A 12684-nucleotide genomic window follows, 5' to 3' on the forward strand; every position below is an offset into this window, starting at 1 on the left:
GTGACCATCATCCTGCACCCTTAGTCCTGAGCACCCATTCTCCATTGTGCCCCATCTGGCTCCACTGGGGCCTGTCTTGGCTGCCATGATCTTTTCATGGTTTTCTGACAGGGTTCAGAAATTTGATAGGGAATGAAAATTCTTGTTACATGACACACAGCATTGAGTATTAAAAAAGAAAGATCTTACTTGAACCAGATATCCTAATGTTGACTATCTCATTTCCTTTATCTCTGAAAATGCCAGCCTCCCAGAGAAGTCTTTCTTGATTACGACATCTTTACTAGAGCTTTGGTCACTCTCTGTCCCCTCACCTTGCTTTAGCTTTTCTTTGTAGCTCTTATTGAGGATCTGGCTCCACCTTGTTTGGAATCATTGAATGTAAAAGCAGGGAGATTTAGAGACCAGATGTGGTTCAACCCATAATTTAACAGAGAGGAAAAACAAGCTCAGAGAGGTAAGTAAATATTTCATGGCAGCCTAACTTGTTTGTGACAAAGCTGAACTAGAAACCAGATCTCTGGATACTTGTCAGTTCCTCACTGGTTCGTGGTACTGTCCTGGTCCATGTCATGACTTTATGATAAGGTTTTTTGGGGGTAGTTTTTGTCTCATAATGAACTTTTGAATGCATTGTGTTCGACTGTCTTGGACTCATTAGTAGATGGTAGTATGAAAATGTTCTGCTCTTTCTCACTGGAAGCATAAATTACAGTCAAAAGGGCTTTGTGCTCCTCAGATTTTTAGCCTCCTTACTGTTTGTTCATCTGCTCCCCTGACTTCCTTTCAGGTTTCATTTTACACAGAAGGAAACTGAGGTAATAGCACGGTAAATAACATAGATATCACTTCAATTAACTAAACTACAATCCTGAAGGGAAAGTACTAAGTACAAAAGCCTAGAAAACTGACTGAGGTTGGTAGCCAGTAATTTCACACAGGCAAAGACGTGAGTTTAAGGTTCCAACAAGGTACAGGGTTTAATGGAAGTGGAATCAGGAGAAGGAGATGAAGGCTGTGTCCCAGGATTGGGAAAATGAACAGGGGGGTTGCATGGAGCACAACTAGGATACCACTGTCAGTTTTGGGCAGAACCTTCCAAATGAGGGGGCTAGGGTTGGCTGGATATCTAATCCTCTGAGGATAGCTTTTGTAGCTGTAGCAGTTAGGTATTTTCGGGAGTTCTAGGAGTACTTCCATGTAGTACTTTCCTGTCCCAAATACCTCCTATTTTCCCCAAATACAAAAGTGTTGGTGGTTAGCAGACATTTTAATTTTAATGCTGTCAGTCCAATATCTGTCTATTCACTACCTTTGGGCAATGACATTAATATTTTCCTTTTGGGGAATGGCTTCTCTCTCATTGGTTGCATTCCGGTGGGACTGTTAACTAAGATGCCCTGATCACCCCTACATAAGGGAAGATGTGCGATTCAAGAAAATCTAAATGGGTCATCCTGGAACCTAGGTCTTGATCATTGTGACAATAGGAGACTGAAAACATTTGGAGCTCACTTAGTCCAGTGGCAAAACTCTGTGTAGGCAATTGCAATATTCCTGCCACAAAGAAGTGGCCGTACTGCTTGTTCTTTGCTGGACCTGGATCTCCAGACTTCTCTTTGAGTCTGTGAACTCTTTTATATTGTGCTAGAAACATCTTTATTAGTATTATTATTAGTATTTTTCCTTAAGTTAGCCAGAGTAGATTTCTGATGCTGACAACAAGAACCTTAATTAACACAATGGGCAGTCTGACCTGGGAATTCCAATTACCTCTTTCCACTAAAACTATACTAATGGGCATGTCAGAAAATATTTGTTCATCATCCATAGGATGCCAGGTGGTATGGAAGGGGCTTTCATCTGTTATCTAATTTGACTCTCATAACGATACTACAGATAGAAATAATTTAACATTTCCCCAATTTTTTTTTTCTTCCTTACCAGAGGATACTTTCCCATTGATTTTTAGATAGAGTGGGAAGGAGGGAGGGAGAAAGGGAGGGAGAGAGGGAATGAGAGAGAGAGAGAGAGAGAGAGAGAGAGAGAGAGAGAAACATCAATGTGAGAGAGACACATTGATTGGTTGCTTCCTGCATGACCCCAACCAGGCCAGAGATCAAGCCTGCAGTGGAGGTGCACGCCCTTGTCTAGGAATTGAACCTGCAGGCTAATGCTCTAACTGCTGAGCCAAATCGGCCAGGATAGTTTTCCCCAATTTAAAAATTTGTAGTAAAATATACATAATGTAAAATTTACTATTGTAATAATTATTTTTCCAGCAAGTATTTATTATTAGTTAAGCTATGATTCAGATCCTAGGGTGGGATGTACCCAGGTCTCCCTTCACCTCCCTGGGAGAAGGATGGAGGACAGAGGACAGGTGGGGGTGCAGCCAGTTCAGATCTTCCCAGGAAATGTACCTTCTGCCTGGCAGTTGTCCCAGGCAGACACCTAGGATATGGGGCAAGCAGACTTGTACTCATACTGCTACCATTTGCGCACGGAGACATCACCCCCTTTGGTGGTCATTGACTTCTCGCAGTGGCGGAAGTCCAAGTAGTTCTGCCAACAGTTTCTGGTCTGGTTCTGATTTGGAAAGCAGCTGTCAAAAGGGGCAGTCTGGCAGTTCTTGATTTTGGTCTTGATGTCTTTGGCCATGTTGCTGACTCCTAAAGGTGCCCCTGAAGCTGCTCAAAACTCATTGTGACCTCCCCGACCCCAATAATAATTTTTAAGTTTAGTGGTAGTAAGCATTTCATATTGTGCAACTATTGCCACCATCCGTCTCCAGAACTCTTCATCTTACAAACGGAAATGCTGCATCCATTAGAGAATAACTCATTCCCACCATCCTCAGCCCCCTGTAACATCGTTCTACTTTCTATCTCTAAGAATTTGATTATTCTAAGCATACCTCATACAAATACAATCATACAATACTTGTCCTTCTGTGTCTGACTTCTTTCACTTAGCATAATGTCTTCAAGGTTCATCCATGTTGTAACATATGTCAGAAGTTCCTTCCTTTTTACCACTGAATAATATTCCACTGTATATATACACTCCATTGTGCTTATGCATTCATCTATCAACAGGTACTTGGGTTGCTTCCATGCTTTAGCTATTTGTAAATAATGCTTCTATGAACATGTGTGTACAAATGGAGAGACCCTGCTTTTTAAAAAAAATTCTTATTTTATTTATTTAAAATATTTTAATTTATTTAAAAAAAATAATTTATTAATCTGTCAAAAATTATAGCTGTCCCTCCTTTTCCCCCTTTTGACATCCTCCCCCCTGCTCCCCCCACCCCCACCTTTACCATATTGTTGTCTGTGTCCATTGGTTATGCATATATGCACATAAGTTCTTAGGTTTATCTCTTCCTGTCTACCCCACACCCCTTCCCTCTGAGGTTTGTCGGTCTGTTCCTGAGAAAGGGAGAGGGAGAGAGAGATAGAAACATTGATATGCGAGAGACAATAGGCTGCCTCTTACATTCCCCGTCCTGGGGATCAGGCCCACAACCTGGCATGTGCCCTGATTGGAAATTGAACCAGTGACCTCTTGGTGCATGGAGCAATGCTCAACCAACTGAGCAACACCAGCCAGGGCAAGGGACCCTGCTTTCAATTCTTCTGTGTATGTATCTAGAAATAGAAAAATAGTTATTCGACTTTTAATATTTTGAGAAACTGTAACACTGTCTTCTACAGTGGTTATACCACTTTGCATTCTCACCAATAGTGAATAAAAGTTCCATTTTTTTTCCATATCCTCATCAACACTTGTTATTTTCTGTTTTTGTGATAGTAGCCATTGTTATGGGTATGAAGTGGTAGTTGCTATTTAATTCTAGATGCAAATACTGAAGGTAAGTAAATTGCTCAAGGCCACATAGCTTGTAAGTAGAAAAGTTGGGATTCATATCCATGTCCTGCAGTCTTTCCACATGTCTGTCTGTTCCTTATCTTTTCCCCCAAATACAATGCTTGTGTTAGAAATTGAATGGCATTCAATAAAGTTAAATTTGTTATTTAGAAAACTCTATCAGCTATTAGGAATATTTAGAAGCCAAAAAGTTATTCTCAGTCAATATCATAGGAAGTGTATACCTGCACTATACCAGGCTCCCAAAAGATTCATGGAGTTATAGTGCTTGATGATTATAAAGAGTAATTAACCCGACTTTCCCATTTTATAGGAAAGAAAATGGAGGCCAACAAATTTCTCTGTTGTCAAGTATTACTGAAATTACTATTTGCCTATAACGAGGTTTAGATCTAAACCAATGTAGTTTAGTCATGTGACAGGTGGGACTGTGTAAATTTATATAGTTCAATTAAAGTCACAGAGCTGAAAGGGACCTCCAGGTCTCTTACAATAAAGAGTCCATCTGCTTCTGTCATGGCGAGTTTACACAATATCAGCAGGTTGTCTTTTTCTTTACAGCCTACAAAGAAGGCAATTCAATTGCTTCCTTTGGGTAGCATTAGAGCATCTTTCACACGTCTTAATCTAATGACATTTTTACGTGTAAATGTAGAGCACTATATGTGTCTGTTGATAAACTAGTGCATTCTATTTAAAGGTGTTTCAAATTGTTATTTGAATATTAGAAGCAGTATTTAAAGTAAATTGAAGTATTGCTAGGCAACCGAAGGGTTCTAAAAAGTAACCTTGACTATACTTTCACTACTAGAAATAATATGAGCCTTAGGTTTCAAAAGTAAATGAGTAGTATGAAAGATAATCATGTGAAGGGAATGCTTTCTGCAACCTGGGGAAAGAACAGGTATAGGAGGTCTGCACAACACAGAGCAAACTTGTTAGAGTCATTTTAGGACACTCTGCAACTCAGTTCAATGTTAGCAAATGCTTAAAAGGGCTTTGAGAGTACAGACAAACATACAATTTCTGACTTCAAGGAGCTTGAAAACTCATTAGGGAGATAACATAGGTACACAAATACCTTTAAGAGATATCAAATAAAAAGTGATTGCCCTGGTTTGGCTGCTAAGTGGTTAGAGCATCAGCCTGCAAACCCAAGGGTGCAGGTTCGATCCCTGGCCCCCGGTTGGGGTTGTGCGAGAGACAATCAATTGATGTGTCTCTCTCACATCGATGTCTCTCTCTCTCTCTCTCTCTCTCTCTCTCTCTCTCTCTCTCTCTTTCTCTCCCTCTCTCTCTCCTCCCCTCTCTCCCTACCTCTCTTCCACTCTAGCTAAAAAATCATGGAAAAATATTTGTGTGAGGATTAACAACAACAATAACAAAAATAGTGGCACCAGGTCTACAGAAATGCACTGTAGGTAGGGCAAGGCTACACCTGGCTGGGGGAATCAGGGAAAGCTACTGAGCTGCATTTTGAAGGATGAATATGGTTTTGACAGGAATAGGGGAAAGGTATGCACCCAGAGAATCGAGGCCTAAAGATGAGCAATGTTCCTACAGAAATTTTCTGTTTCGAGTTCTACACATCCTTTGGACCTTCCCTCTTTTCTTTGGGATCCCAACCCAGACCCTGCCTCCACCGGCCCTTTATCTCTTTATTAAAATTCTTAACCACGAGGACGTATATAAAAATATTTAAAAGAGTTATGTTAAAAGGGTGAAATTATTGGTAAATTTCTTTTCTTTTCTTATTTTTTGTTTTTCTTTGGAAATATGGTTATATTACAGAAAAATATTTTATTATTATTATTTTTTAATCCTCACCCGAGGACATATTTTTGCATTTATCTTCAGGTAGACAAACTGCAACCGAGGTACATGCCCTTAGCGGGAACCGAACCCGGGTCTCTCTGGACTGCGGGCCAATGCTCCAACCACTGAACCAAACTGGCCAGGGCAAAAATATATATTTTTTAAAAAGGTATAATACATTATTTTCCAGGGCCAGCTCAAATCCTTGTTCCTCATAACTATTCTTGACTACCCCAGAATGCTAAATTTGAGTTGGAAATATGAATACAGTCGGCCCTCGTTTATCGCGGTTAATCAGTTTCAGACTCTACCGCAATAAATTAATTTCTGCGAAGTAGGATTCTTTATTTATACACAGTTGTCCCTCGTCATTTCGCGCTTCGCAGCTTCAACTGATGTGTCTCTCTCACCTCAGTGTTGTTGTTGTTTTTTCTGTCTCTTTCTTTCTTTCCCTCCCTCCCGCTCTATCTGAATATCAATGGAAAAATATCCTCCAGTGAAGATTTAAAAAAAAATAAAGTGAAGAGAGATAGAGAGACAGAGAGAAAGGCAGAGGAGAAGAAGAAGAAGGGGAGAAGAAGGAGGAGCAGGAGTAGGAAGGAGAAGCAGGAGTAGGGAGAAGGAGAAGGAGAAAGAGAAGAAAGAGAAAGGGGAGGGGGACAGAGCACAAAGAGGGGGAGACAGAGAGGGAGGAGAGGAAGAAGTAAAAGGACTAGCAGTAGCTCTTATTCTTTTGGTGATTACTTTTACTTTGACAATTAGTTTATAAAGGAAACCAAGTAAGCATTTACCTCATCTTTTAAGGAGAAATTGTTTTTCCTTAGTTGAAGAGAGACATACTTTTCCCCTAAAGAATGTCTTAATTTGAAACCTATGAAATTGTTGATACTCAACTTTTAAAAATGTTTTTATTGATATTTTAGAGAGAGAGGAAGGGAGAGAGAGATAGAAACATCAATCGGCTACCTCCTGCACGCCCCCTACTGGGGATCAAGCCCGCAACCTGGGCATGTGCCCTGACTGGGAATCAAACCAGGACCTCTCAGTCCATGGATAATGCTCAGTCCATTGAGCCACACCAGTTGGGCGATATTAAACTGTTTTTAACCTACAAAATGTCACTTGGCCCTGGCCAGTTTGGCTTAGCGGTTGAGCGTGGGCCTGCGGACCAGAGAGTCCCGGGTTTGGTTCCCGCTAGGGGCACATACCACACACACACAAAAATGTCACTGGGTTCAACTAAACATGGAATGAAAGAATTAGAGAAATGAACACTTTTCAACCCCCATGAAATAATTGATTCAGAGTGGAATCATTAATGGATGAGTATGTGAAAAGTTGTTGGGGCAAAAGAACATCTCATGGTGCCAAAGAGTCTCCTCTTGGATCACTTGCTGATTATCAAAGTGAAAACACATTTACATCTCAGCATGAGGTCTTGCTGACATCACTTTAACCAAGTGATAAAACTTAGCTTTGCTAATGGTGAGACAACCTAACATGTTCCTCCTGATGTAATTACATCTGAAATTTACAGCATGAAGCATTCTAGCCAACAATGTTTAAGCTGTGTGTTGCTTATTCTGCATTTGTGCTTACAAATCTACTTGATGCCTTCCTCCATCTTTGCCTATGCTCCTGGGGACATCCCTCTGCAGAATGTACCACACAAGATGCCTTGTGTTTTAGCTTCAGATTAGATTTGGCTAATGGGGAGACTCTGGCAGAAATTGGGAGGATGAAGAAAAAAGATTTGGGGTATTTATTCCCTACTACCTCACTCCCCGCCTGGGTACAGTTTGGACAGTAACTGTGTCCTTTTACATCTATGGCTCCTGTTGGGGGCCCCTTTTCCAAAGCTCTGGCTGAAGGTCCCGGGTGGCACTTCCGGAGTGTTCACCACTCTTGTTCCTGTGCCTGCACACGTGCCTGCAAATAGTCCGTTTTCACCAACTCCCTTCAGTTTAACCCGAGGGCGCATCCACTTCTAGTCAGAACTGACCGATTCAGCCTGAATCTAATCAGGCCTTTATTTTCACTGGACACCAAAGCTAGAAAAACAAGTTGAACAACACCTTGAGATGACAATCAGACAAATCCAGAATTTGGAACCATTTACAAGACAACCGGTCTGGTGTCTTCAAAGGTCAGTATCGTTAAAAAAGTGAGTAGGAAAATTCTTCAAGCTTAAATTAAAAAGAGTCATAAGTACCAAATGCAATATATGAGCCTGGTTTGTGAAAAAGCAGCTATAATATTGCTTGGGGGGGAACAACTGGGAAAATTTAAATATTGACTAGATTTTAGATAATTATTGCCAATATCCTTAGATATAATAAAGGTATTGTGGTTTTTAAGCAAATATTCCTTTTAAATAAGTGCATGCTGAAGTATTTAGAGTGAAGTGTTATAATGACTGCAACTTACTTTAAAATACATAGCTATCCTGATCCCAAAACCAAATAAAGACACTACAAAGAAAGAAAATTACAGGCCAATGTTTCTGATGAACATAGATGCTAAAATTCTCAACAAAATATTACTGAATCGGATCCAGCAATATACTATAAAGATCATACACCATGACCAAGTGGGATTTATTCTAGGGATGCAAGGCTGGTACAATATTCACAAATCAATAATTGTGATACACCACATAAGCAAAATGAAGGATAAATATTACATGATCATATCAATAGACACAGAAAAAGCATTCGACAAAATCCAGCACCCATTTTTGATAAAAACTCTTATCAAAACGTCTATAGCTTTTTTACTCATCCTGCTCATTTACTTCTTATATGTGCCTTTCCGACTAGGTTGTCAGCACTTTGAAGCGAAGGACTGAGTTTTGTATTTCTTTTTATACCATACAGAGGCTTGTACAAAGCTTTTCATATATTTAAGCCTAACTCTTTGTAATCAACATAGGTATGTATGGTCAGAAGTTTTCTATTTCTATTTTCACTAATGGAAGGGAAAAGGTGCAAGAAGTTGATTGGGGTGCAGAGAAGGGCAATGTAGATACTTTCTTGAAATTATCAGAAAGCAGGCTTGAGGTCCCTTCCTGGGGCCTCAGAAAGTCACGGTGAAGGCAGAGAGCATGGACTTCGACACTTCACAATACTGAAAGTTTTGTAACCCTAGACAAGCCTTTGGAGTGACTGACTCCAAACAATAGATTCAGGTGAGCTCAAGCCCGAGAGAAAACCAGGATTAGGTTAAACCAGAACTGAGAGAAGTTAATTTTGAGTGAACTGCTTAACAGGATCTAGTCTTATATTTACTCACTCAATTTAAATTGCATGTCAACACATAAAAATTAATGTAATTGTCTTCCTGGCTAACACTGAATCCTTTTAAAATGTGAGTTTATAGAAAATGCATTTTCAAGTGGAAGCAGAGGGCAATTTGTATTCATTTGATAATGCTTAAAAGAAGCCAGGTTTTATTTTGAACCACTGGGTAAATTGCAGGCCCGGAATCTCAGAAAAATTGCCTCTCTGATTTCTGTTGTTGTATTTTACTCTTCTAGTGAAGTGGTCTTGCGAACATGTATAACCCACATGCCCTGTAAGCCTGCTGGAACCTCCACAGTGGGCCAGGGCAGAGACATAAATTCTCAATACCTGGGTAGATGGTGTGTGTGTGTGTGTGTGTGTGTGTGTGTGTGTGTGTGAGACAGACTTTGCCGAATGCTCATCCAAAGGCTATATCCTACCTTATTTCTAGCTAAGAGAACCCAATTTGCTTCAAGGGAGTTGTCAGAACCTTATCCATTTGCTAATCTTTGGTTGAAACATGGGCACGTGACACAATCAGGCCAGGGAGGTGGGAATCACAGGATCTTCTGTAAGTCTTCCAGAAGTTTCTTTGCTCTTCCAAAAAAAAAAAAAAAGATATATTTGAGAAATAGACCCTTTCTGTCTCTAGATGTTACTGTGTGAGGATGTGATGTAGTGTTAACCTGCTGTTAACCCCCTCTCCAAAAGCAAAAAGCCCTGATTTGTAGTGTTTGCCTTTTTTCCATTTCTGTGGTGCAAATTCTCAGTCGACAGCTAATTTAAGCTACCAATAGCTTGACAACTGGCTGGTGAATTTAGCAATTGGCTCTTGGGAGCCCATGGGCGCTGACCCCAGCCCACTGCTCATTGCTTAGAGCTACTGTGCCCTTGTGAAAGGAGTAGGCAACGTGGTAGTGATGGCAGAAAAGAAAGACGAGAGACTTTAGTTCCTTAATGACCCCTGAGTACTGGAATTAACCAAGCCTAGAATCTGCCCATCTATGGACTTCTTGTAACATAAGTTAATAAACCTAATTCTTGTTTAAAGTGGGTTGAGTTGGTATTTATGTGTGGTCAATCTGGGCTTGGTCTAGCTGGTACAGATGTCCATGGGGTCCCATCTAGTGGAGGGAGGGGAGCACAGCAGGGGCAAATCTGCACACTGGATAATGGAAACACTAGGGGTCAGGAGGAGGGGGTGGGGTGGGCCATGGGGGGGTACCATCTGGTTGAAAGAGGACTCTGGCCAGTTGCTAAGAGGAACAGGATGGTGGCTGAGGACCAGCCATGCTGCAATGCCCTTGCCAAGGAGGGTAAAGTTCAGGGCAATGCTCCAGGGAGAGCAGGCACAGAGCACAAGTCAGGAAGCCACGCAGAAGCCCATGCCTAGGAAGGGCTGTCCTGCTATGTGCTGCCTAGCACAGTGCTTTAGGGTGGAGAGAAAGAGGAGGCCTGGGAAGAAGGGGCGAGCACAGAGAGGCAGCAGTATAGTTCCAGAGTTTTAGGTTCCTCACTCATTAGGTGGTAGGACAATATACAGGGAGGCAGAGTCAGAATTCGCTCAGATGCTAACCAGCCGAGATGTAAAGTTGGGGGTTTCAGTAACTGCCGTGGATCAGGCTGAGAAATGCAGAAGGAACCAGAATCTTCCCCAAAGCTGCCTCAGCATATTTTCTTGGTGATGTTAAAGAAATACTGCTTAGACTTTTACGAGACCTTGAAAGGGGCTTCCTCCCCACACTTCACCCCATATTGTCACAATCTCTGTGGCCCTGAAAGCCACCACTGAAACCGATGTTTGGCCTTCCAAGAAGTGCTTCATCCTTCCTAGTGTGGGGGAAATGTGTTTGCCTGTCTGTGGCAGATGCAGTTTCATTCTTGTTATGAAATGCCCTCCTTTACAGTGTGATGTTGCTTGCTATTCACTTACCTCTTTTTTCCCCCTTTTTGCATCCATCTAATAACCATCCAGAGGCCCATTCGTGTTCATCTCAGTCCTATTCATTGAATACCTAGGAAGAACTTTTATAATTGAGTTGTATGTAGAAGTAGGTTCAGAAAGAATAAAAGCTAATGTATCAACAACATTCTCTAGGGATTTTTCAGGACATTACTTTTTTCTCTGATTTAGCTGGTGTCAACTGATGGTCCTTAGCACCAATTCAGCGCCAACAGGAATCTCCAAGTTGGGGTGCAGTAAAGAGAAATGTGAGGAGGAAAACTATTCAGTGCAAAGAGCCTCAGGATAATACAAGACAGCTCTGAAAACAGCACGAGCTGTGAGGCTGCCCCTGGGCCAGGCAGCCCTGGGGCCAGGGCCCTCTTCTACTTGGCAGCTCTGCTCAGTGATGGTCTCCCTACAGGTCTGCCCTGGCAAGCTGTCTTTAGAGTCTCAGCTTCTGCATCCTTCCATGAAAATGCCTTCGCTAAGCCACAGTGGAGCTGGCTTATGTAGATAGAAGTCCCTGGCTCTAGTCCCTGATTGGTCTTTCCTCATGCAAATGAAGATACCGAATCCTCACAAGTTGATTGGCCCAAAGGCACTTCCCTGATTGGTCAGAGTAGAGCTGCTGTGATTGGTCAGAGCTGTGCAACTCCACTTGGATGGGGAAAGCCTAGTCCTTTTGGCTGGAGTAGGACTCAGGAAACCTTTATAAGGGCTGGCCCAGGGGTAGAAACGCAGTGCGGACAGGCAGTTTAGTGATGCAGAGGTTGGTGGTTTAGCCCTTCTGTGCCAAGTGCAATTTGTGGGAGAGGTCCTTGTGTAGAAACGGCTGCTAGACTCTGCTTTTTAAAATTTGAGCCCAGTTAGCCACCAGGAGTCCTTAATAGATGTCTTTCTTTATTTTCTTCTCAGGGTTCACACTAGGAAGCCAAAGGGCAGGGAACTTGGCTTCTTTTGCATTGTGTTATTGTTATAAGTCATGGTTAGTAATTTAAATTTTATTCAGTGGGGTAAGTTCTGTGACAATATTATTATCCAGGAGTAATTAAGGATGGGATCAGACAGGAGAGGAATTCTTCGAGAATGAAGTTCTCCCAAGTTCACGCTTCTTTTCTACCTGTCCAGTAAAGTTTGGCTTCTCCCAATTAAGAGAGATGCTTCAGAGAGTGAATAAAAGGAATACTTTCCTGAAATGCAAAACCTATAATAAGCATAGTCAAATGACAATTATAAAAAGGGGAAATATTTTCAACTCCTTTAATAGACAAGGGCTAATTTTCTTTATATGTAAAAAGCTCCTACAAATCAATAATAATAATAAAAAAGAAACACACATAAAAAAACCCAACTGCCCTACCTAAAAAGGTGCAAATAGAAAGTTTATAGAAAAAAGAATATGAATGTTATGAAGATAGCTAACTTCATAATAAGAGCAACAGAAATTAAATTTACACATACACTATGTATTATATTGGCAATGATAAAAGAAATGAATGTGCTGTGTTGATAAGAATATGAGGAGACAGGTACTCTCATACATGATCGTTGGGAAAATAAATTGATATAATTTTATGAAGGATTAATTGGAAATATCCTTCAAAATTATGAATATCTACATCCTTTGATAAGTAAAAGCCAATTCTAGGAGTTTATCCTACAGATTTATTGTCACATATAGGTAATGACAAGTTCACAAGGTTATACAAATTCACAGGATAATACAGTCAAACCTTAGTATTCCAATAT

At 41.0% G+C, this 12684-nt stretch overlaps 1 long non-coding RNA gene and 1 pseudogene across 3 annotated transcripts in view; one reads left to right on the plus strand and one right to left on the minus strand.

Moving 5' to 3' along the window:
• Positions 1-12684, plus strand: part of LOC118624536 — a 130292-nt gene that overhangs the window by 77413 nt on the left and 40195 nt on the right. The window lies entirely within an intron of this gene.
• On the minus strand, positions 2401-2661 carry LOC118624535 (annotated as a pseudogene).

This window comes from Molossus molossus, unplaced genomic scaffold (assembly GCF_014108415.1).
Source record: "Molossus molossus isolate mMolMol1 unplaced genomic scaffold, mMolMol1.p scaffold_m16_p_10, whole genome shotgun sequence".
Classification (NCBI taxonomy): domain Eukaryota; kingdom Metazoa; phylum Chordata; class Mammalia; order Chiroptera; family Molossidae; genus Molossus; species Molossus molossus.